Here is a 26,010-nt window from a genome sequence, read left to right as displayed (position 1 = left end):
TCTGATGATGGCACCCACACATACAAATTACTATACTGGAAGTGATATACCTTTATAACAATATTTGCTTGCAATTAGATATGCTCAGATTGGTAATCATAGGGCAGTCCATGGCAGCTTTTCATCAGGTCATTTAAAGATGGGAGCAGAATTGCTATGTGCCAAGTATGTTCCCAGTACATATATAGCTATGGGGCTCAGTGGGTTCTTTTAAATGTGCGCTAATAACCGGGCCCGCAAGAAAATTTCTGCAACAAATTCCAGTGGAATGAATATTGTACGAAAGTTCCTGCTGGATTTTGCCCAGCATCTAAAAACTTCTCTGCTACTAATACAAATGTTAAGTCCTCAAGTGGTGAATGGTTTATGGCTGTCCTCTCCTTTTTACTGCTTATCTTAATAATTCATCCAAGCCCTCCCGCCCCTTCTTCTTGGGAAATTGCTCCACAATTTAATCAATCTCACAGACAAAAGCCAGCCAACCCTCTCTCATATTCAGCCTTTCTTCTGCTCAGTATAAGATCATTAGTCTTCATTTGAGTGGCTTGAACCAATCCTCAACTTCCACTGCTTCTTTCTTCTCCTCTTTATCCTTCAGATGCTTTCAGGAGATGATCTGCTAATCATTTTGTCATTGCTCTTCAGCTGAGCTAAGGATGCTCTTATTTTTTTCCTCTCATCAGTTAGTACTCCCTGTTCCTTTCGGCGTTCTTTGAGCTCTTTTGTGAACTCTCTTTTTGTTCATCAACAGTGTATTTCAAACATCAAGGGCTATTGTGGAAAACTCCAGCTCTATTCTAACTGACACTCAACAAATACAAGCTATCATCTTGCTCCTTGTTTAGGGGATGCTTCAGTGGTCAATAGCAAAATAAACTGTCATTCAAAGAAATCTACTTGTTTCCTTTCCAATAGGCCAGAGCACCACAGGCCATTTCACACATCAATGCAGAACATTTTGATTATGAAGATCAGAAGTGGTCGAATTTTATAGCTTCTCTTATAACACTTCTCATTCTCCACATCCCAGAACTTATTTTTTTCTCTCATTTTCCTATCACAGGAATTGTCTATTTCTATCTTTCCAGGTAGGCACTGTGTTTTTCAGAGAGCAGTTCAAAAATCAAAACATAAGAGTGGTGTGGAATTCAACTTCCAGTTTAGCCAAGTGTGTGCATGTGTGTGTGTGTGTGTGTACACATACACACACACTAATTTGTTGGGTGAAAGAAAAAAAATGAATATTTTTTTTTAAACGAAGGATTTTTCTGCCTTTTTTTAAAAAATAAAAGCCTTATAAAGCAACCAGATGTGCTACCTAAGTCTTCTGAATAATGCATGGTACAGAAATTATAGAGAAATGTTGGTGTTGCTATTTCATGGAACTAGGAGAAGAAAATAGTTAAGTTTATTTCCACTTTAGATGAAAATTCTTTTTAATCCTTGAACCACTCAGGCACCAGAGTATTCTAGAACCTGCATGTTTTGTTTTTAATTAATGGTCTTAGATAAGTAAATCTTCTTCAGATATCCTGGGGTTTGGCCTTCATAATACCCAGACAAGTATAGAGCTGGAATCCATAAAAAGTTTCACGACACCTGTCTAGGAGGACGATGAGCATTGTTGACTGATTTTAATTTTGTAATTGCAATGTAGAATACATGCATAAATATTACTATTTTCCCTGATTTTCAAAGTAAAATAATGTGCTCTATATGGAGCTATCCTTGACAGCATTTGGAAGCTATAACTGGTGAAGAGTGTGGTGGTGTGGGCAGCCTTTAAGGCTCCTAGAAAGCCTTACTGAAGTTTCATGAGTTGTACTGGCTGCTGGTTTGCTTCTAGTAGCAATTCAAAGTGTTATTACCCATAAAGCCCTGCATGGCATGGGTCTAGGTTACCTCAGGAATTGTCTCATCCCAATGGGAAAATCCCAACCCACCCACACTGGCACAGGAGGCATACTGCAGATCCCATTAGTCAAGGAATTTCATGGACTGGTGGAGTCCATGAGAAGAGCCTTCTCTGCCATGGCTCCTGCCCTTTGGAACAACTTGCCCCCTGAAGTGAGAAGTACTCCCACCCACCTGACCTTTTGTATGGTCCTGAAGGCTTAATTCTGCCAATTGGCTTCGGGACCCAGTGGGGGAATGTCATCCTGGAGGTGGTTGATGGATTAATAGCAGATCCCATCATCCCCTGTACACCTTGTTCCCTTCCTATCTTTTTATCATAATTTATAATTTTATTGTATGTACGTATTGCTTTTAACTTTTTAAGCCTCCCAGAGACTACTTGTGGTGAGATGGGAGGCAAATAAATATAATAAAAAATAAAGGAAAAAAATAAACCATGGGGAAACATTAATCCCCCAATGATCAATCAATCAAAAATTAATCATAATTGTTTTGAGGGCCAATTCCACTCTCTGGGCCACTGGCTGATTGGTTCTGCTGCACTTTAGAACCCTGGCTGATCATCTGTAAATATTTCTGCCTCCAATCCATTGCTCCTGAATTCCTACAAAGCTCTGTTACAGATCAGGAGACAGATTTAAGTTCTAATGCTGTTCTGCCATACTAGTTCATATGTTTTGTATTTTTTTTTCCAGATGGACAGAATGTTGTAAAGAAATTATGTAGAGAGGTTTGGGACAGTCTGTCAGTCAGCAGGATTAAGAGTGATCAAAACATAACACAACCTGTTCTGTATGGAAAGAGATGCCAACAAAGAAATAATTTGAAAATGTGCCAGATCCATTCTGGGAGCTGTGACAGAAAAAAAGCCAGAAAAAATAATCCCAATTCATTCCTAGAGAAGAGGCAGTTGGGTAGTGGCTACAAATGCTAATTGTTTTATATTATACACTTTTCTTTCCTCATTCCTAATCAAGTGACCCAAAGTGGAACTTCTTTCAAAGAGGGCAGAAAGAATTCCAGGTAAGTTATTTTAGTGATTTTTCTATTTCAGTGTCTGTAATTTGGATCCTCACTGTTGGGAAAACTGGGCAGCTGGAAAATGCCGAGGTTAGCTAGTTCCTCTTTAAATCACAGTTTGTAAAATATTGTTGGGTTGATTAGACTAAAGAACTTTCAGTATGGCCAGGACCAAGCTTTTATCTCTATGAAATTATATGGAAGCTTTCAGCACCTACTGACAGTCTGCGGAAGGAAATTTTTGTGACAATTATCAGTAATGATTTGTTGTCTTTGTAAAAATATAACTTGGATGCCACTCCACTGGCCCATATTGCTCTCTTTTTGTATTGCTTTACATAGTCATATTTAATTTGCTCTTCAGGATCCCTCATCAGAAAGTCACTTTTGGCAATCATTGCATTCTGAGGTCCTTTTTCACATTGATTAGGTTTCAAACAGCTTCAAAGATGAATCTCATTTCATTATTTCTCATAGGCGCCCTTTGAATGTTACAGCTCTATCTTCACTAGTATTTACAATGCCGATTACTTTCCTGCCATCTGTGAAAGCAATTAATGCAATGTCTGTTGTTTTAAGGGCTTCCCAGGTGTAGCTTTGATACAAATCTATTTAAGAGAGCCTGACTTTAGTAAAAAGATACATTATGCCCTGAGGCACTGCAGTCTGTGCTTTAAGTCCAGAAAACACATTGGTTTGTGGGATAGGTAGAATAAAAATCCTGACTGGATGCAGGTCACAAAGTTGGCCAGATATGGACTGCAATCATCCCAGTTACAAAGCAATTCCCACCCTCCTTGCAGTGTTTGCCTTAATCTCAGTGGATGTGTAAGATCCTCAATACAGGTTCTGAAATGTCTAATTCAATTATTTCAGGCAGCAGAACTGAAAAAAGCAGCTGACTACAACTTTTGCAAACCACAGTCAGTGGTTGTGATGCTAACTTGAACAGTTCTTTCTGTCACATTACAGCCAGACGACAAGAGAGAGGTCAGGGCTCCATTTTCTAGTAGGACTCCAAAATAATAGCCCAGAGGTTTTTAAAATTTCTGGTGCAGTGGGAGAGAAAGTTCTCCTGCCTTTTACCCCCTTCCAGATCTTATTTAATTTGACAAACAAAATTTGAAGTTGAAACTTGAAAACATTAAATTATTTATAAGTAATTTCAACACTATGATCATAACTGGAGCATAAGTTATTGCACTTACTTAGCCACAAAGAGAGCAAGATCTTTCATCATACAATATTTCCAGAATTCTGCATTCCTTAGGAAGACCTTATGAGGCAGCTTCAAAATGATGGAAAGACGTACACAGGAATCTGTGGGAGGGAGGGCGGGCAAGTGATGAACTGTGTGCCACAGTATCCTAACACAAAACTCACATTATTTGTGTGTGTCAAAGGTTGAGATATAAATAAGTAAGGGTGGGTTTTACATTATGATATCACCATGCATGTTGGTACTTTGAAATGTTCTTAACTTACCCCAGACACTTATGAAGATGTATCATAGACAACCATAACATCAGAGCATTTCCTCCCCAAACCTTTGATAATAAAACAAACTCAAAAATTCTCAGATACCCTGAGAATAAAACAAATGAGCAGAAGACTCTTTCTTAGGGAGAGAAAACATTTGAGAAACTGCAAGGCATAGAATTCAGCATAGCATTATTTTGAAGTACTTGTTCTCTGTTATGTTTTTTATCCCTATCTTCCTGGGTTTAATCATCTTTTGAAACTTGTTTAGAAAGGGCCAAGTATCCTGTGGATGAAATTTAAATTGCTCCAGAGGGCTTCTGATCAGTCCCTTGTGCATCCAGAGGCTCTCTAAGGAATTAATTTATGAGATGAAAATCCAGCTTGTCCAACTTTTTCTAAAAGAGTGGCTTCTATCTACCCTGTTTTCCCGAAAATAAGGCATTCCCTGATAATAAGCCCAATTGGGCTTTTGAGCGCATGGGCTAAAATAAGGCTCCCCCCAAAAATAAGCCCTCCCCGAAAATATTTAAATGCAGAGCTGGAAATCAAGTAAGATGGCAAGAGGAGCCCCAACTTGCTCCACGTACCCCGAAATAATAAGACCTCCCCAAAAATAAGGGCAAGCACTTATTTCGGAGTTTAAAAAAATATAAGACAGGATCTTATTTTCAGGGAAACACGGTAGTAGCAAACATGGACGTAGATAGCAGAACAAGCAAAGGGAGAGTGATGAAATGCAGAAAGGATGGGAAAGAAGAAAAAGTATATAGGGGATTCAAGGAATCATGGGAGGGAAAGAATTGTGAGTTTGAAAATGTTTTCTATGCTCCTTCAATTCCTGCAGCATTCCTGGATGGTTCAGGCAGCCATTTACAGTACATCCCTATGTTTGTCAGACATAACGATGTGCATAGTGACATATCTTTCAAGGTACCCTTTACACTGTGAGACAAAGTAGCTCATAACACCCTGACCCTTATGCTCAGGATTTCTGAACCAGAAAATCAATTTGCTCTAGTCTTTTTTAAAAGCAAGACTTTGCTACTGTGGTTAGAGACATCAAACCAGTTTTGTTAAACCTGTTTTCTGACTGCCAGAGATTGTACAGACATTTTGGCATCATTGGACATGAGGGTTTCTAATCCAAAGAGCTTTGCATATGGATAGATCTCCTGAAATATTCCCTACTGCTCATGCCTGCTAATTATTGGGTTTTAAGAAGCTTGGAGAACAGGTGGGGGAGTGGGTCAGTGGGGTTTCATTCAAATTTTCTTTTCAGACAATTTTAAAGCTATTTATTCTTCAGCCGAAAATGTGATGTTCTTTCCTCTGAGGCAACCTAAACTGCAATCTCCTCTGCCAGCTGTACTTCTAGTAATGAAAATATAAACAAACTTTCAGCAACTCCTGATCCCCAAGGTCTTCTGGCAAACTGGATGAATAAAGTTTTGTTTGAATGTATTTGGCTCAAGTCTGCAGAAGATTCAGGATGGTAGAGAACCCATGTTCTTCTGTAGGAAAGAGAAAGGATGTAATCATTTTAGCCAACTGCATCTGCATATTAAGAAAAGGAAGTAAAAAAGAATGGTGGACCTGACTAGGTGGCTCAGTGGCTAAGACACTGACCTTGTTGATCAGAAAGGTCGGCAGTTCGGTGGTTTAAATCCCTAGTATGGGTCTCCTGCGTGAGCAGGGGGTTGGACTAGATGACCTCCAAGGTGCCTTCCAACTCTGTTACTGTTATAAGATACTGTTATAAAACCAACTCCGTCACAGAAGAAAATAAGAAAAGTGATGTTAGATTGATCCATTCGTTTACTCAGGGATAGACAGTCTTTTAGAATTATGAGGGAATGTGACAATTCTCTTCACAAAATGGCTGCCGTGGTTGAAATGTTCTGTTACAAAATGTCAATTTATCAGATTAACTATTAACCCAGATTGATTTCTATCATCTCAGAAATAGCATGTGTGTTAATAAATTATGATACCAGAAACAATTCTTTACATTGCCAAAGGACATTTACCTATTTCACTTTTGATTAAACTATCTTTTTAAAATGTCGGTGAGGGAATGAATGTGATAGGCATCAAAAATAATGTCCAGATGTTCCAGCACTTTGGGGTACCATATTGCCAACCCCAATCCAACTAATTAGCATACTGATTCTACAGTGCCAACCAGATGCCTAAAATAAGATAAATTGGCTTGGGTGCCAATAGAGCTGTTCCACTTCTGTTCCCAAAAACATTACTGTTGAATATTCTTCAGGACTAGTAGCCACCAACAGTTTTATTCCCCCTCAGTCTGTATAAGCTCTTTTAAAGCCATTCAAATTGGTATCTATTGCTAGGCTTCAACCCAAGTGCTTCAGCTTGGCTTGTATTTTTTCATCACTACTAGGTATTTTCAAGGTTGTAGCTTCTTTAATATTCTCTATGAAATTCAGCGAAGTAATATTATCCCATTAGCTTACATCAATCAATTCTGGAAAGTGACTGAATAAAAATTGGCTTGGAAGTAGTCAGTCATACTCAGTTTATTTCTGAAATAATTTGCTGTGATTTACACAAAGTACACATATGTCATTGCAAAAGCAAGGCAAATTTAAGATATATACATTATATAGTTATAGGCTACTTGCAATAGTCAACAAATCCAGCAAAATAAATAAAAATTTTAAAATGACACAATGGAATTATTGATCTGGTTCAAAGGACTATAGGCCCAATTGCAAGACAGAAGCACAGCAACAGTCTCTTCAGACATCTTTTCTATTTGAAAACCAAATGTTTCAACAAATCTTACTTGACCCTAAGAAGATTATGTGGCAGTAAATTCTTGGTATCAAAGGAACCTATTGCCACGTAATCTCATTTAGTGATGTAGTGTAAAAAGGAAAGATGGAACAGGCTGTACTTAATGCACAGTTTGGTTGGAGGTAAACATTTCAGAAGCAGAATAGACTCTGACTAACGGTGCCATAGGGAAAGATAATTGCCTACGTTTCATTACTCGTAAGCGCAAAGCTTGCATATTACATTGTGAAGGAAGAGAGATGAATGGTAGTAGCTGGAGCCAGTAATGGCAAGATGCATTATGCAAGCTCACTCCATCTCATTTCACTCTGTTAAATTCAGCTGCACCTCAACTCATCTTCCTCCTTCTTCTCAAGCCTGCTAATGCTCTCCTTGATCTTCACCTGCAACATTCCAGGCTATTAAAATCAAGCAGGACATAAAAATAGAGATCAGGATGAATTATTTGATGCTTCTAGAATCTATCCTTCCAAGCAACTGGAAACTAATTCCATATAATAAATGTAGCCAAGTGACAATATGTTTAAAGGCCTTATATCATGGAGACTGTTTGCAAAATTAAGTTGTGGTGCCAAATTGCAATATGAGCAGAAGCAACAACAACAACAAAAAAAATGTCTACCGCATAACTCCCAACGACCAGTAAGATCCCACAGAGTTGGTCTCCTCTGGGTCCCATCAGCTAAACAATGCCGGCTGGCAGGCCCGCGGGGGAGGACCTTCTCTGTGGCTGCCCCGGCTCTCTGAAACCAGTTACCTCCTGAGGTCCGGACCATCCCACCTTATTGGCCTTCTGAAAAGCAGTGAAGATCTGGCTTTTCCGGCAGGCCTGGGGCCGTTGATCTTGCTCTTGAGATCTGGCGAGATCCGGCCATGAATGGTGTGAATGAGTTTTAATGTTTTTAATTTTTAATGTTTTTTATAATGATTTTAAATGCATTGTAAGCCGCCCTGAGTCTTCTGAGAGGGGCGGCATACAAATTGAATAAATAAATTGTTGCAATATTTTCAGGATCAGACTCAATAAAGATAATAGAAGTTAAAGCTTTAAATATATTTCTTTTTAATTATGATAGGCATTCTATATTCACTGAATATTCAAGGTAGAAGCGACGAGAATGGTGAGGGTGGCTCCTTATATATACAAGGGGTGGAGCTAGGAATGGGAGTGGTAAGTTATGAATACATTAAAGTCCAAAGAATAAGTTAACCTCTGATGTTCCATATATACATTATTTACACATTGGAGAATAAGGCATTTACATCTGACAAATCCCCCTCTAAATGCCGGTTCGTTACACAACACCAATTACATTCTGATTCAGGACAATATAATACATATAATTTAGAAGTTAAATATTTGTGTTGTTTAGAAGGTAAGGGTTTTGTTAATATGTCAGCTAATTGTTCAGAAGTATCGCAATGTATTGCTTTAATGAATCCGTCTTGAGACAGTTGTCTCACATGCTTAAACTTTATATCAATATGCCTGGACCTTTGTCCAATTGCATCGGATCTGGATATTTCAATGGCCGCTTTATTGTCTTCATGCATAATAAATGGTAAGGTGGGTTTCTTCCAAACATCAGTGATCAGATCATTGAACCATACAAGGTTATTTGCAGCTTTGGACAAACAAACATATTCCGCTTCTGTAGTAGAAGTGGCTACTAGTTCTTGTTTACCAGTATACCAGTAAACTGGACAATCATTCAATAGAAAAACATAACCAGAAGTACTCTTTCTGCATGATGTATCACCAGCCCAATCTGCATCAGCATAACAAGTAATTTTTGGTTCTCTGTCATTATTGGGTTCCAACATTAAACAAAAATCTAATGTACCCTTCAGATATCTTAGAATTCTTTTGACAGCTTCCCAATGATACAAGGTTGGTTTACTAACATATCTTGACAATAGATTGAGAGGTAATGCAATATCTGGCCTAGTCCAATTAGATATATAAAGGAGTGAACCTATAACTGATCTGTAAAATGTGTTGTCTTTAAACTCAGGGGAAGATTCATCAGTGTTTCTAAGAAAATCAGTTTGCATAGGGGTGTCACAGGTTTTAGCATTATTTAAGTTACATTTGTTTAGGAGTTCGATGATTTTATCTTTCTGTGTAAGTTTGAATCCCCTTTTAGTTTTGTTAATTTGCACACCAAGGTATTTATTCACTTTACCCAGAGATTTCAGTGAGAAGTGTTCATTTAACTTATTTACAAAGATTTCCCTGCTCTCTTTATGCTTTCCAATGTATAAAATATCGTCCACGTAAATTAATACAAATTCAATATGATCATTACTCTTTTTTACAAAGAAACAGTTATCAGCAGTGGTGGCGTTGAAATCCATGGTCTTAAGTACTTTTACCAAGCAATCGTACCATCTTTTGCCGGATTGCTTTAATCCGTACAGACTCTTATTTAATAACCAAATTTCGTTCTTATTAGTGTATTGACTGTGTGGTGCTCTTACATATATTTCCTTATCTAATTTTGCATGTAAGTATGCGGTCTGTATGTCATATTGGAATACGTCCAGATTGAGTGCAGATGCTACTACAAGGGCTGTTTTGACACTCTCTGTTCTCACTGTGGGTGAATATGTATCAGTATAGTCTTCTGGATATTTTTGTGCATAGCCTTGTGCAACTAGTCTAGCCTTGTATAAGGTATTGCCTCCTTCTAAGTTCTTAATTTTATAAATCCACCTGGTACCTATAATTGTTTTATCCTTAGGTGCGATCGCAGGTGTGAATACATTTAATCCTTGTAAACTTTCCATCTCTTTTTCCATAGCTAGTTCCCATTTTTCTCTTTCTTCATGTGGAAGTTTCAATACTTCTTCATATGTATTAGGTGTTATTTGTTCTCCATTCATATGCATTATGTAATCTTTGTATTTATTTGGTATTTGGTTTCTATTGTTTCTAATAGTTCTTTCAGGCTTGCTATGGTTATCATGCAAATATCTAGCTTCCTTTTTTGTTAATGTGTCTGTCTTTATTTTATGTTGACTATTAGTCCAAGTTTTGGTTTTGTTCTTACTTTTGTTAATATTTTGATTTTCTGTTGTTCCTTCCTCGCAAGATATCGTATCTTTACATTTATTAGGAAATATTTCATTAAGGTGCAATTTTGACCAATTGGCCTGTTCATGGAACACAGCTGTTCTGGATACTATAAATTTGTTATTACTATCAATAAATCTGTACCCTTTGGTTCCAGTTTCGTATCCCATGAATCTTAATCTCCTGGATACGTTTTCTCCCTTTCTCCTCAATTGGTTAGGTATGTGTACGTCTGCAGTGACTCCAAATATGTGCATGTGTGATAATTTGGGTTTTCTATTGTACATCACCTCATATGGTGTCTTATTCACAATACTGGACCAGGTTCTATTTTGAGTGTAATTCGAATAATGTAATGCCTCTGACCAAAATTGTTTGCCTAAACCAGCATCCTCTAATGTGCACCTAATCATGGTTTGTAGTGTGGAATTTTTCCTCTCTGCAACTCCATTTTGAAATGCAGAAAAAGGATTGGACGTGAAATGTAACATTCCTCTATCCTTTAACCATTGGGAGAATTCTTTAGACATGAACTCACATCCCCTATCTGTCATAATTTGCTTTATTCTGATATTATGTTGTGTTTCTATACGTTTGTAGAATTCCTTGAATTTCTGAAATGTTTCATCTTTGTGCTTTAATGTGTAAACAAAACCATATCGGCTGTAGTCATCCACTATTGTTAGGAAGTAACGTTTTCTATAGGTAATTGAGGGACTTAATGGACCAACTAAGTCCATATGTACCAAATCAAAAATATTGTTAGTTGATCTGTTAGATTTTTTTGGTCTGGGACTGGTTTTTAGTTTGGTGGACTTACATACTGAGCATTCCAAATAATTTTCACAATTTTTTATTTTGACACCTTCTGCGTGTTCAGTCATTTTTTGTACTACAGGAAAGCTTGCATGTCCTAACTTCCTGTGTAAGATGTGGGCACACTCATCATGAATTGGTTTACCTATTTTTGGTTTCTTTTCCTTGTATGTGTTTTTGTGATCATGAGCTATTCTACACTCATCATTGTCACTGTTACTGACATTTTCATCATCTGCTTCAATACAATCTTCCATATTTGAATCAATGTTATGTAAACATCTTTCTTTAGTTATCAGATAGGGTAGACCTCCTTTTATCATTACAGTACCTACATTTGTTTTGTTCTTTTCTATAGTTGCTTTCCCCTTTGAGAAAACTATATTGATATCAGATTCTCTGCTTAATTTTATGGCACTTAGTATGTTGTGAGGTATTTCTGGGATTAATAATACCCCCTCTATTTTCCCTAGACCAGGCAAGGTCACATTTCCTTTGCCTAGTACTTGAACCTTTTCTTGATTAGCTACCTTTATCACAAACTTATCTTCTATAAATGAAGATAATATACTTTTGTTGTTGGTGGTGTGATTTGTTGCACCAGAATCAATAAGCCAATTGTTATTCTCATCCTGCTGTGTTCTGTTGCTGTCTTGTTTATTTAGCCCATTCAGTGACCCAGATTTCCTCTCTTTTGAATTTTCTCTACCCCCTCTACCTTCTTTGTAATTTGGTGGGCTTCTATATTTGTGTCTATCTGTGGAAGATTGTCTGTAATTATATTTGCTCCTATATTCTGGTCTATGTCTCTCTCTTGAGACTTTGGGGCAGTCTCTTCTACTATGTTCCCTGGATCCACAATTGTAGCATCTAAAGGCCTCATTATGTTTATCTTGAAAGACTACTTTTCTAAAGGGTTTGTGGTCTGTTTGGTTACTGGATCGATTTTTTCTTGAATTGTCTTCTGCTATCAATTTGTTAGATAGACTTTCTATGGATAAATATCCCAAATTAATGGTATCTAAGTGTGACATAAAGCTATCCCATGATGGATCAAGTGAATTGATAATAACACTTTTCATTGTTTGATCTGAAATCACTTCCCCCCTCAATTGTAGCTCAGCTCTTATTTTGTTTAGATTTATCAAATGCTCACTTATAGAAACCCCTGGTTTTACTCTAGAGGAAAAGAAATCCTTAGACATTCTTGTGGTTGTAGCTACGCTATCGCTGTGAAATAGATTAAACATGCATTGAATTATTTCTGATACAGTTAGGTTTGGTTTGATGCTATGATACATTGCAGGAGACACGCTAGATATTATTATGAAAAATGCTCTATGATGTAAACAATCTATTTTTAAAGTCCAAGGTCTTCTTGGAGGGCTAGTTATAAAGAATAGTAAATTTTCTTTCATGAAAATAACCTGAAGCTGTTGATACCACTCTTGTAAATTAATGCCATCAATTCTAAGTTTTGGGAAGTCACTGGGTAAGTTACCTACATTATTCTGTCCATTACTTACAACCTGGGGCAGTCCGTGATCTCTCAAGTGCAGGAAATTACAGAACGGCATTGGGATGCTTGCAATGAGTCTGCGCGGTTCTCTGGCCAGTTCAAGTCCTTCTGGGTCGTCTACGTAGTTTCGCACATGCGCGTTGTTCATTTCTTCTTTGGTGGCGTCGTGGAAGGTTCTCTCCCTTTCAGCTCTCTCGATCCGCTCCTCCTCAGATGAGTCGGTCTCTGGCTCGGTTTTTGGGGTTCTGGTGGTGGTGACGGTTCTTTTCTTCTTTTTGTGTGCGTTGGTATTCGATTTTGTCTGTGGTGTAGGGCGAAATCGGCATGGCTCTCTGGGCTCGGGCGTCGTCGCTTTCGAAGTCAGGATGGGAGCGTGCAGGTCTTGAGTCGCCGGTTTGATTTCTTGCTTCTTCGTAGATGTCTTGGTAATTTTCAGTCTTGGCCCAAAAGCAGCAAAAAGCGTTTTCATTGCTGATTTTACTTGAGATTTTGTTAAATCGTCTTCACTTTCTGATTTTGGATCATCTGAAGAGTTTGAGACTTCTTTCTCACTTTCTTCGTCTGATAGTGTTTTTCGCGCCAGAAATTTTGAACTGAGCGTTTTGATTGGTTCTGCTCCATTCTCTTTTAAAGTTCGTTGAAACCAAGATGGCTGCCATTCAAAATTTCGCGCGGGATCACATCTTTTCTTTTTAACAACTATTTTCTCAGTAGTCATCTCACTTACGATTTTTTGATCTTTGGGTTTTTCTTTAATGACGTTTTTTTCTCTCGCTGCTCCGCTGTTCTTCAGCATCTCCTGGAGGTCCGCGATGAGACTTTCATCATCCTTTTGGCTTTTTAGTATCTTTAATATCTCTGACCTGAGTTCGTTATTTTCTATTTCGATTTCTTTCTGGTCATTATTTTCACTCATTAGTTCTTCTTCTTCAGTGGTGTATTCTTCGGATTCTCTCGAAATCGCATTGGTGGATTCGTTGATCATCTCTTGATCAGTTTCTATTTCTTTGCTGTAGGCCCTGGTGTTGGGCCTATTTTTCTTGGACATTTTTAATTACTTATTGAGTCAATTAACCATCCTCTGCTACCAGCTTGTTGCAATATTTTCAGGATCAGACTCAATAAAGATAATAGAAGTTAAAGCTTTAAATATATTTCTTTTTAATTATGATAGGCATTCTATATTCACTGAATATTCAAGGTAGAAGCGACGAGAATGGTGAGGGTGGCTCCTTATATATACAAGGGGTGGAGCTAGGAATGGGAGTGGTAAGTTATGAATACATTAAAGTCCAAAGAATAAGTTAACCTCTGATGTTCCATATATACATTATTTACACATTGGAGAATAAGGCATTTACATCTGACATAAATAAATTTCAAAAATGTATTCTGCCTTTCTTTCTTGAATCCCAACCTTTTCTTTCCCCAATTAACCTTCTGATTCATCCTTAAAATCATCAAGATGTCCACCTACAATTATATTTGCTTGTCCTGTCCAATAATCATTGGAAGTAACATTTTTTTTAGCCCTAGTATGCTTAATGACTAACATGATCTGAACAGAAAAGTATACAGGGGTGTAAAAGGTATAAAAAGAATGTTAGAAGTTTTCTGTTGCAAACTCTCCCAGTCTTCTCCCAACCTTTTGCCTGCTGGAAATTACAATTCTCTGAACATCCATTTATGGGTATTGAAGCCAAAACATATGTTAACAACATGAAGTTATTGGAGTCCATTCCATGGAATGGGTAATTATCTTCTCCAAGTTCTTTTTTATTGCACCTTTTACCGAATCTTATTTTTCATCACTTAGATCAGGCCTGTCAAACTGGTGGTTGCATCACGCACAGGCCATGCCCACTCTAGCTCCACAAAGGCAAAAAAAGTCACAATACATCATGTGATGCGATTGAGTTTGACACCCGTGACTTAGATTGTTATCAGTCACTATGAAGGTGTGAATACATTTTTATAGACAACCTTCATTAGGTCATAAAGGCTATAATTCCAAGAATTAATCTGTCCCTATTTCAGGTAGTCTTGTATTGATCACATGACAATGGGGATGCTACAATGGTCATAAGTATGAAAAACGGTCATAAGTCATTTTTTTTCAATGCTATTGTAACTTCAACCAATCACTAAATGAACTGTTATAAATCGAGAACTATCTGTATATTGTTTCCCTTTGTTTAAGATCATGTTTTGTCTACTCATTCACACCATAGGACTAATCAGTGAGAAGGAGAAGAAAGCTGCCAATACCCTATGTGACAAGCAAGAATCCATAAAAGTACCCAAGCTGGACTTATTTGAAGGGTAGGGATATGCAGATTTCAAAACTGTTTTGGATCTGTCTGTCTGTCTACTGAACCTACCTATGTACCTATCATTCTATCTATCTATCATCAAATGTATTTGTCACCTATCTTGTGGTGCAAAGCATTCGAGTTACTTAGGACATCCCTGGGTTTGAATCCCTTCAACATAAGACTGAAAAAAAAGGTGTCACTGTTTTAAGGAACTATTAATTACAGTTATTATGACTCTGAAAAATAAGATTATCATATGAAGTAGCATTCAGTTCATGGGTATTAAATTCGAATAAAGCTTCAGCCTGGATATTCAGTCAAAGACAATTGGATCAACTTTTCAAACCAGACTGATGACTCAGATTGCATTGAATCAGACACATGCACAGAAACTCTTTATCCCAAATCACTTCACAAAAATGAATCAATTCAGTTTTTCAAATTGGATTGATCTAAATCAAGTCAACAATTTACACAGCCTCCATTAAGAGAAATGGTTTTATTCCTCAGGGAAACATTGGTGGTGACTCTTCTTTTACAATAGTGTCCAAACTTATCTTCATGTGATTGAAACTTAAATTAGGGCCAGTTCCTTAAAATAGTGATGGGCAGGAATGACAGGTGGACCTAGAGGCCGAGGATGCTGCTGGTGAAAAAGAAACTGATTCTGACATGGCTAGCACAACTTCTTTAAACCACTTTTCTCTGACAGATGGTGGAGCTAGGTTGTAGGTCTACTTTGGAATCTCAAGGTTGGACTGTGGGACAATCATGTATGAAACTTTGGACAATGTCTACCTGAACTGAGTAGCTTGCAGCCCCAAATCCCCTTTTCAGTGGCTCACTAGAATGATGGTTCCAAACATTGAGTTTAAATGGAAAAACAAACTGGGATTAGTGCATATTGCAACCCTCCAAATCACTAGCATTGTTTAACTCTTCCCTTCTTGCATTATACCCTTAGTCAATGCCATGAAGCTTCTAATGACTAGGAATGCATTTAATTTAATGCATTTAATGAAATGCAATCTCTAGCTGAAAAAGTTTGATACAGGTAGTCCTTGGTTAACAGCTGCCTTGTTCAACAATCATTTAAATTTAAGACTGTTGAAAAACTAGATTTGTGATCAGTTCTCAAATATATGGCCATATGATCATGCTTGGGTGCATCTTTAAAATGGTTGTAGTAGTCTGTTATTGCATGATCACATTTTGCAACCTTCAGAGCAGGCTTCTGACAAACAATTAATGGGGAAGGCAGCAGGAATTTACAAGTTGTGATCATGTGACATCATGCTGTAGGTAATTTGCTTAATGATTGTAGCAGTACTGACATTGTGAATTGGATGTGATCATGTAATGTTTCACTTAATAACCACATTGCTTAGTGATGGAATTACCAGTTACGACTGTGGTTGTTGTGAGGACTGCCTGTAGGTTATCAGTGGAAAGATGGAGTTCTTATTAGTTACTGGAATGGAATTTATATGCCTCCCTCCAAACCCCCTGCTTCACCATGTCCCAACCAGTTGGCAACTTTGTCACCCACCTTTATGTGTATATTTGTATATATGCATCTTTAAACCATTCAGTGCTGCCTATAATATCTGGATCTAGATGATTTTCCATTTCTTCCATTGAGTACTAAACTAGATGAGATTTGGTGTATGAATAATTCCTGTCTTTCTCAAATATTAGCTATGCAGGCATGATTCAGTTTGTGAAAAATAACATTTTCTAATTGCAAATCAGCATTGGTAACTGAAAGATTTGCACCACCAAATCCATATCATAATGATTCTCAAATTACATTTTAAGAGTATATACCCCAATGTTTTTCCTAAATGTCCTGTCCATAAATAAGAAAGACATGATCAGAAATGTGCTATATACACTCATAAATCAAACAGGCGTGCAGATAGGTCTCCTAAATCGAAAAGGTTTGTTATAACAAAAGAAAACAAAAACAAACTACCACCCCAAAAGTCTTCTGCCTCATATTGTGTGGCTCTGAACCACAGAAAGACAACAAGGGAGAGAGTGGGTCTGTTCAGAAAGGCATCTGGGCATCTATTGCATTTCCATTTCTGTTGTAGAGAATGGGCAAACAGTTCTGGAGGGCACCGACTTGAGGAAGGCTGGTCTAATTTGGTAGTATATATTGTAAACACACAAACCGAGTGGTAGACTCTTGTCAAAGAAAGCTTTTGTCCTGCCCCCCCACAAGGCACAACAGTCATAGATAATTTTGTTCCCCTACTGTTGATAGTCCTCAGAGTTAATGATTCATAGCCTCCGCTTTGTATTTAAGTAGTTGTTCAAATGGGGTGGCGGGGGGGAAGCTGAGGGTGGCTTGCTTAGAAAGACAGGTGATGAATGTGTCTTCTGGTGCAAGATATGTAAATGGAAACTCCCCCTCCCCTTATTTTCTCTGCCCCCATCCCTTTCCTCAGAGTGCAAAGGGCCTATAAAACAATTAGAGCTTAAAATTGGACTCCTGGCAGAGAGTGGGAGAAGGAGTTTATGCCATGCTAAGTGTAATCAGCTTAGTGATAAGGGAGGGAGGGCTATTTCACTTGGGTCTGATATAATTACATCATAAACTTCACATTATAACCAGGGCTATAGGGGTGAAAAGGTAAAGAGAGAGTAAGTGATGCATTGTCCTTCAAGGGATGTGGCAAAGATAAATTGCTAAAAAAAAGTTTCACTAACCCAAAGGGGAAAATATCCATGCTTCCTTCTTTCAAATGTGATAATAAAGGAGGAGTGTTGGATTTAAATTAGGAGTATGCGTAACTACCACCTTGGGTTCAGATAATCATCTAATTAGCCTCAGACTGATTTGGCAACTGCTTTATTTGACTTGGGGGATGAATCCATATCTTGTTGAAGAAATCCACAGTTGGTGCCTTCCGTTGATTTCCATTCACTGGAAATCAACCTATTTCTGAAATGTTTTTCCCTGTGTGGTAGGTTTATATATATTTGTGAGTTTAGGATTTTATAAAGGAAAGAGAAATCTGCCAGAGTTTAACTACATAAATATAATATGGGTATATATGGTAGATCTTCAAAGGTGTTTTGCTTGAAGGCTGGTGCAAAGCACCCCGTTGAAACCACTCTAGGATACAATTTTTACTTTCTAACAGGAAACAATATGTCTGCACTGTTTTTGCTTTAAGGCCTCTTCTAGCAGTTCCAGTAGCCCAAAGAGGCCTTTGCACTTCAGCAACTACCAGATGAGGCTCTGAACTGATGAAAAATATCTCATTGAGGGGAATCACATTACTACTTTGCTGCAGTAGTAAGAATAACATGAAAAGGCTTTAGCAGCAGTAGAATAACACAGGGTAGCATGATGATAAATAGAAGGAGTTCTACATATGCTGGCTTAAGCTTCTGGAGAAAGACAGTTTATAAATGTAACAAATAAAATCAATTCATACTAAAACTTACCTGCGATTTGGAAAGAAAATAATTTGTTCCAATGCTTATCTTTTAGAAAAGAGTAAGCACAAAGGCTGCTCCAAAATACTTTCTTACCCTTATATACTGTGTATGAGTATGTAGGGGGTGGGGTGGGTGATAAGAAGCAGGCCCCCAGTTTAGCCACCTTACATATACAACAAAGGGCATTGTTATTCTTTGTACTTCCAAGCCTTAGAAGCAGCTTGAAGGTGACCCAGGATCACCTTCACTTCTGCTAGCTTGAAATACTAAGAGCAAGGAGTGAAAAATCAGTTTTTTTCACTGTTTTTCAGAGGCTAGAGCTGCTGTGGGTTCTGTGTTATCAAAAACACTCCCTCAAAAGGGAACGAGAGCATAAACCATCAGGCAGCTTTTATTCTTTTTTACAGTATTTATTAAACTTCTATCCCATTGCAATTTAACGACTCTCAGCAGTTTACAGAGAATACAATAAAACAACATCCATATTATGATTAAAACAAATGGTAGCATAGTAAGCTCCTCCAAGACAGCAAACGAGCAAAAAACAAAGAGGTAACAATGTTTAAATGAAGATAATGACCTTTGGAATAGTTTCATTTTCAATAGTGTTCTGAAAGCCAGCGGGAAGGGATGTAATATGATCTCTGTAGACAAGCTGTTCCAGAGCTTCAGTGCCTCCTAGCACTACACATGATCCAGGAACACTGCAACCATCATAAAGATGAGTCAGCATCTGAATTCTGATCATGTGACCATGGGGATGCTGCAACAGTTACGTCACCTTTTTTCAGTGCTATTGCAACTTTGAACTTTCACTCAACAAACTGTTGTAAGGCAAGAACTACAGTTACTCAGGGGTGAAATGTAAAAATGTTTGCTACCGGTTCTGTGGGTGTGACTTGATGGGTGTGGCTTGGTGGTCATGTGACTGGGTGGGCATTGCCAACTTGATGTCACTCACTGTTAGAACCAAGAGCTGTACATTTTGAAGCACATTCTGCCCCTTCTGAAGCCCCCAACGCTTTGAATTTCCCTCCGCTACCCAAGTGAACATCGGAGCCTTCTCTTGCCCTGCTCTCCATCCCGGAGGGCTGCACATTTCCCACCGCCAATCCTCCGTACAAACCAGTGGTGAAATCTAAAAATTCCTTCCTCTTACTCTTACTCTCACTCTCTCTCTCTCTCTTCCTCCCTCCCTCTCCCCCACTCCCCACACCCACTCCCAGGGAATAACTGTAAGGCCTATTTCCCTAATAAATCAGGATGCAAAAATATTTACAGCTATTTTAGTGAATAGATTAAATAGCTTTAGATAAATATATAAATGGTAATCAAGTAGGTTTTTTGAAAGGTAGATAGATATATGTCAGACATAGTTAGGAGAGTTTTGAATATTATAAATATTGCAGAGTATAATAAGGATAGAATAGGAATATTAGCGTTGGATATATTTAAAGCATTTGATTCAATTCAATGGGAAACGATTATAGAATTGATTAAGGCTTATGGATTTGGAGATAAATTTACTCAAGTTATTTCAAAATTATATCAAAAGGGGGTTGCCAGAGTAAAAGTGAATGGGATCTTAACAAAAGAGATAATTTTGGAAGCGGGTACAAGACAAGGGTGTCCTCTATCCCCAGTATTGTTTTTACTAGCTATGGAGATCTTAGCAGTAAAAATAGAAGAAGACGAAGATATTATTGGATATAAAGATGTTAAAATTAATTTGTATGCCGATGACACCCTGATTGTAATGAAAAATCCAGAAAAAGATATTGAAAAGATTAAGATGCATTTAGAGGAATTTGAAGAGCTTACTGGATTATCTATAAATTGGGCTAAATCAGAAATGTTATTAAATTGGGATATAAAAAAAGGTAAAGAGAAATTTAAAAATCAATTTGGAATAAAAGTTAAAGAAAATATAAGATATTTAGGAATAATATTATCAACAAAGATAAATGAAATGAAAAAGTTGAATTATGACAGACTGATAAGAGAAATTGATGAGAAAATCGGGAAGTATAAGAAATTAAATTTCTCTTGGTTTGGGAGAGTGGCATTAAGTAAAATGATGTTATTACAGAAATTCAATTTTCTATTTGAAATGCTCCCAATATATATCTCTGAAAAGGATATGGAATTATATCAAAAGAAAATTGACAAATTTTGTAATGGGGATAAAAGGTCTAGGATAGTTAAAAAATTATGGTATCAAAATCAAAAGGAAGGAGGTCTTGGGATACCTAAATTGATTAATTATTATAGATCCTTTCAAGTGAGGACTGTAGTTAAAATAATTGTTGGTCGAAATGAATTATGGGGAAAATTGGAGTTGGGAGAAATTGAAAAATGGGGAAGAATATATTTTATGGAGAATAGAGCGGAAAAAATTAAAGTTAGAAATGATTTGTTAAATAGTTTGTTGAAAACTTGGAGTAAATTTGACAGAAAATTGATTCCAGACAGATTACAACTGGGGAATTTGGAAGATGGGGATTTTCCCATAAATTTAAATAGGGAGAGGAAACAGGTGTTAAAAGAGGAAAATCTGGAAGGAATAAAAGAATGGATAAACATGGTAAGAGATGATTTTAAAAAAGAGGAAATATATGAAAAGTGGAAATTGAATTGGTGGGAGAAGATACAGGTTAATAATTGGAATAAGAAATATAAGGATAGAACGAGGGTAGAAAGGTTAAAAACGGAATTTGAAGAAATAGTATCCCAATTAGGAATGGAAGAAATTGGAATTAAGGGATTGGTTAGTAAGGTATATAAAATTATTAATTTGGATAGTAATTTACAAATGGTGATGAAAGATAATTGGGTAAAAGATTTAGAAACAGATATTATAGAACAGGAATGGATTTTGAATTGGAATAGTAGAATAATGAGGACCTTATCAATAAGAATAAAGGAGCATAGTTATAAAATTATCTGGAAATGGTACCTGTTCCCAATAAGATTATATAAAATGAATAAAAATGCTAGCAAGTTATGTTGGAGATGTAAAGTGGAGAATGGGACATATGAACACATTTGGTATGGATGTCGTAAAGTGAAGAATTTCTGGTTACGAATAGAAGAAGAATCTAGTAAAATAATTAAAAAGAAGGTAAAGTTGGGAGTAGATACCATCCTCATATTAAAGTTGAATGACAAGGTGTTAACAATTGATGAAAGAGAGCTTGTAAGGATATTGGTCATTATGGGACGAATTGTGATTGCAAGATACTGGAAATTGAATATTGAATACAAAATAAATGAATGGTTTAGAGAAGTTTGGAAAATTGCTCTTAATGATAAGTTAACGTGTGATATAAAATTCAAAAAAGGACTATTGAAAGAAAATATATTTTGGAGGATATGGCAACCATTTGTGGACTACGCAATCGGGAACTTGGAAGAAATAATGCCAGTGCCAATGCAAAGAGAATTTTGGAAGACCTGAAGATGAAGAAAAAATTCCTCCACTTCTCCCTATTTTGTATTTGTTAGATCCGGCGCAGGGAAAAGAAGACTGGACCAGCTCGATACATAAAGTAACTTTTATTCATTACAAAGTAACGAGTCAAGACTGCTGGCGCGCTGCCGGAGCTCTCCTTATATTCGCTCCCGGCAGACGCACCGCCCCTTGACAGGGATTCAAATCTCCCGCCCGATGGCTGGCAGCCAATCAGGGCGGATGTCCTTATAAGGACATAACACTCCTCCCCCCTTAGTCCAAAATGTCAATCTCATTCACAAACGTTACGTAGTCGCGCAGGTACGCCGGACGCCTCGGCACCCTAGCTGACCTGCGCAGTCTCACTTCTCCTCCGTCTCCGGCCTGGAAGGACGGGGCTCTTTCGTCTCCTGGTTCCCTCTCCGGAACCGGGCTCGGTTCGGCTGTCGAGTGAGCGGGGCCACCCCCAGCGCCTCCGGCCGGACCGCAGACCTTGGATCGCTGGTCCTGGTGGTCTTCCTCCTGTCCTGTGGATCTCTCGCCTCGCCTCGGCTGCTCGGTTCCGACCCGGGAAGAGCGTCTGAGTCTCGGTAAGTCCATTTCTTGCTCTTCCCTGGTCTCCCGGGCGCTGTGGTTCGGTCTCGGTCCGGCTTGCTGCCGCTCGGGTGGCGGTTCCGCTCGGTTCGGGTGGTGCTGGCTCTCGTTGTTGTTGTTGTGCCATCCGACCTCGCAGGGGTGGCGTTGGTCCCCTCGGTTGGGCTGGCGTCGGTCTACCTTGTCTGGCTGGCGGTGGTCGACCTGGTCGGGGTGTTGTTGCGGTGCTACCTCCGCGGGGCGGCGGAGGTCTCCCCTGCCGGGGTGGTGCAGGTCTCCCTGGCCGGGTTGTTGTCGACTTCCCCTTCCCCCTAGTCCCTGGTCTACCGTTGGTTGGTGCCTGGGGCCATCCTGGTCGGGGTGTCGTTTCTTGGCTGTCTCTTGTGATGGGCGGGGGTCCCCCACGTCGGTGAGTAGTGTGCCACCCTCGCCCGTGGGTCGTGGGTTGCCCGTCTTGGCTGGGTCCCGGTCTACTCGCCTTGAACTGCAGTCTCCCTGGCTGGGCTGGCATGGGCTGCTGTCACTGGTGGGGTGCGTTGCTCCTCCTCTGGGCAGGTCCTGGTCTACCTGCGGGCTGGGTTGGTGGTCCCTGGCCTTGCTGTGCCCGGTGCCCACCTGGCTGGGTTGTTGTTGCCATCCTCCGTGCGGTTGGCCCCGGTCTACCTCGCTGGGCTGCCGGCGTGTCAGCATCTGGTAGTGGGCTGGGCCGACCTTGACGGGGTGGTGCTGCTCTGCCTCGCAGGGGTGTGGTAGGCCTACCTCGTCGGGGTGTCGTAGGCCTACCTCGCCGGGTTGTTGTAGGCCTACCGGGTCTGGGTGTGGTAGGCCTACCTCGCTGGGGTGTTGGAGGTCTACCTCATCGGGGTGTTGTAGGCCTCCCTCGTCAGGCTGGTTTTCATGCGCTCCCCCCCACCTTTTTCGGAGTTGGTCGATGTGACGTCTCGCGAACTGTCCATCTTCCAACTCGACGATGTATGATTTGGGGCCGGTTGTGCTGGCAATCTTCCCCTTCAGCCACTTAGGAGAGCCGCTGAAGTTCAGCGCGAAAATTGAATCTCCGTTGCTGAAGGCGCGAAGCGGGCGGCTGGCGGTTGCGGTCACTTCCGGGCTGTATTGGGGGTGCAGCCGGTCCAAGGGTGACCTCAACCTTCTGCCCATCAACAGTTCGGCCGGGCTCTTGTGGGTGGTGGCGTGTGGCGTGATGTGCTGGGTGAGGAGGAAATTGTCTATGCGCTCTTGCCAGTCCCCCGGGCCCATCTTGGTGAGGGCCTCTTTGGTCAGTCGGACCATGCGTTCCGCTTGTCCGTTTCCGGCCGGCCTGTAAGGGGCGGACAGGGCGTGGCGGATGCCCAGTCCCGCCAGGAAGGATTCCATGGCCAAGGATGTGAGCTGGGGGCCGTTGTCTGAGACCAGCACATCCGGTAGACCATGAGTGGCGAAGAGACGGCGCAGGGCTCGGATCGTCGCGTCCGTTGTGGTAGATGCCATGGGCACCACCTCGAGCCATTTGGAGAAGGCATCTACCACGATGAGGAGGTGTCGCCCCTGCATCGGACCCGCGAAGTCAATGTGGACCCTCGACCAGGGGTTGCCGGGGGTCTCCCACTTCGCGACCTCGGATTGCGGCGGCGCTGGGCGAACTTCTTGGCACGGGTCACATCTGGAGACCCATTGTTCAATGTCTTTGTCCATGGAGGGCCACCAGACATAACTCCGTGCCAGTGCCTTCATGCGGACGATGCCCGGGTGCCCCTTGTGCAAGGTCTCCAACGTTCGCCGTTGCAGAGTGCTTGGAATCAGCACCCTGTCTCCCCATAGCAGACAGCCCTTCATGGTGGACAGCTCCTCCTGTTTCCTGGCGAACGGGCTGAATCTTTCCTCTGGCTTTCCCGACGGCCACCCTCTGAGGATCCAGGATTTCACTGTGCGGAGTGTGGGGTCCTTTTGGGTGTGGACGGCCACATCTGCGGATGACACCGGGCAGCTGGCGTCGTCATCAATGTGCAGTAGGTGGAGTGTGGGGGCTGGGTCTTCGACCGGCTTCTTCGACGGGCATCTGCTGAGGGCGTCGGCGTTTCCTATGGCTGTGCCTGGCTGGTGCACGAGCCTATAGGAGTAGCCCGCTAGGAAGATTGACCATCTCGTCATTCTCGGGGACATGAAGGTCGGGGTTGGTTGGTCGCCTGCGAGGAGTCCCAGGAGAGGCTTGTGGTCTGTGACTATGGTGAAGCTTCTTCCGTAGAGGTATTCGTGGAAGCGCTTCACTCCAGCCACGATGGCCAGGGCTTCTTTGTCCAGCTGGCTATAGTTCCGTTCTGCGCCGGACATAGTCTTTGAGAAGTACGCGATTGGGGCTTCCGAGCCATTGGGCAGTTCGTGGCTGAGGACTGCCCCCACCCCGTAAGGCGACGCGTCGCAGGTCAGTCTGATGGGAAGCGTCTCGCTGTACTGAATGAGTACGCTTTTGGACGTCAATAGTCCTTTGATGGCCCGGAATGCCGCTTCCTCTTCCTGGCCCCACTTCCAGGAAGCCGATTTTCCCAGCAGGCGGTGGAGTGGCTCAGCAACTGTGGCTTTCTGTTTTAAAAAAATGGCGTAAAAGTTGAGCAACCCAAGGAAAGCCTGAAGCTCCGTTTTGTTTTTTGGGCTTGGAGCTTCATGGATTGCTTCCACTTTTGATTTGGTGGGGTGGATGCCCGTGCTATCAATGAGGAAGCCCAGGAACTCGACTTCCTGTACTCCTATGATGCACTTGTCCCGCCTGACCCTCAAACCCTTGGCCTTGAACCGCTGCAGGACAAGCCTGAGCCTTTCAAGGAGTTGGGTTCTTGAGTCACCGGAGATGAGCACATCATCGAAGTAAGGCACCACCCCTGGAACGCCTTGGAGAAGGCGTTCCATCATGGATTGGAAGATGCCAGGGGCAGCGCTGACTCCAAATTGGAGGCGGTTGCATTTAAATGCCCCTCTGTGCGTGACAATTGTTTGAGCCTCCGCCGTTTTGTCATCCACTGGCAGTTGCTGGTAAGCCTGGGCCAAGTCCAGTTTCGCGAAAATTGATCCAGATCCCAGGGAATGCAGCAGATGTTGCACCACTGGGACTGGGTATGCGCTCTGTGCCAACGCCTTGTTGATGGTACAACGGTAGTCAGCACAGATGCGCACAGACCCATCATGCTTCAGTGGGGTCACAATGGGGGTCTCCCATGAGGCATGATCGATCGGTTCCAGGACGCCCTGGGCGATCAGCTTATCCAGCTGCTCATCTACTTTCGGCCGCAGGGCAAATGGAACTCGGCGGGGCTTGAGCCTGATTGGGGTGATTCCCTTGTCCAGATTAAAGGAGATTGGCCTCCCCACAAATTTCCCCAGCTTACCATCGAAGACTTCTTTGAACTCTTCGATGATGGAGTCGAGTTCGTCCCTGCGGATCTCGTGGATGCCCTGAAGTGAAAGTCCCAGCGGCTTGAACCACTCCACACCCAACAGGTTCGGTCGGCTGTGCTGCACGATGGTGATGGGTAGTTTTCCGTTGAAGTCGTTGTAC

At 40.7% G+C, this 26,010-nt stretch overlaps 1 long non-coding RNA gene across 1 annotated transcript in view; it reads left to right on the top strand.

The window, feature by feature from the left end:
* The first annotated feature begins 2,612 nt into the window (after nt 1–2,612).
* LOC117655574 (uncharacterized) overlaps nt 2,613–26,010 on the top strand; it is a 36,381-nt gene continuing 12,983 nt past the window's right edge. Inside the window, exons 1-2 of the long non-coding RNA XR_004588718.2 lie at nt 2,613–2,940; nt 14,882–14,972. This is a non-coding gene — a long non-coding RNA (uncharacterized LOC117655574). The remainder of the gene's footprint in view (nt 2,941–14,881; nt 14,973–26,010) is intronic.

The sequence above is a fragment of the Pantherophis guttatus genome, chromosome 7, assembly GCF_059756535.1.
Source record: "Pantherophis guttatus breed Tessera chromosome 7, ASM5975653v1, whole genome shotgun sequence".
NCBI lineage: Eukaryota > Metazoa > Chordata > Lepidosauria > Squamata > Colubridae > Pantherophis > Pantherophis guttatus.
Note: the sequence above shows the minus strand (reverse complement) of the source record. Positions and strands in the feature narration are given on the sequence as shown.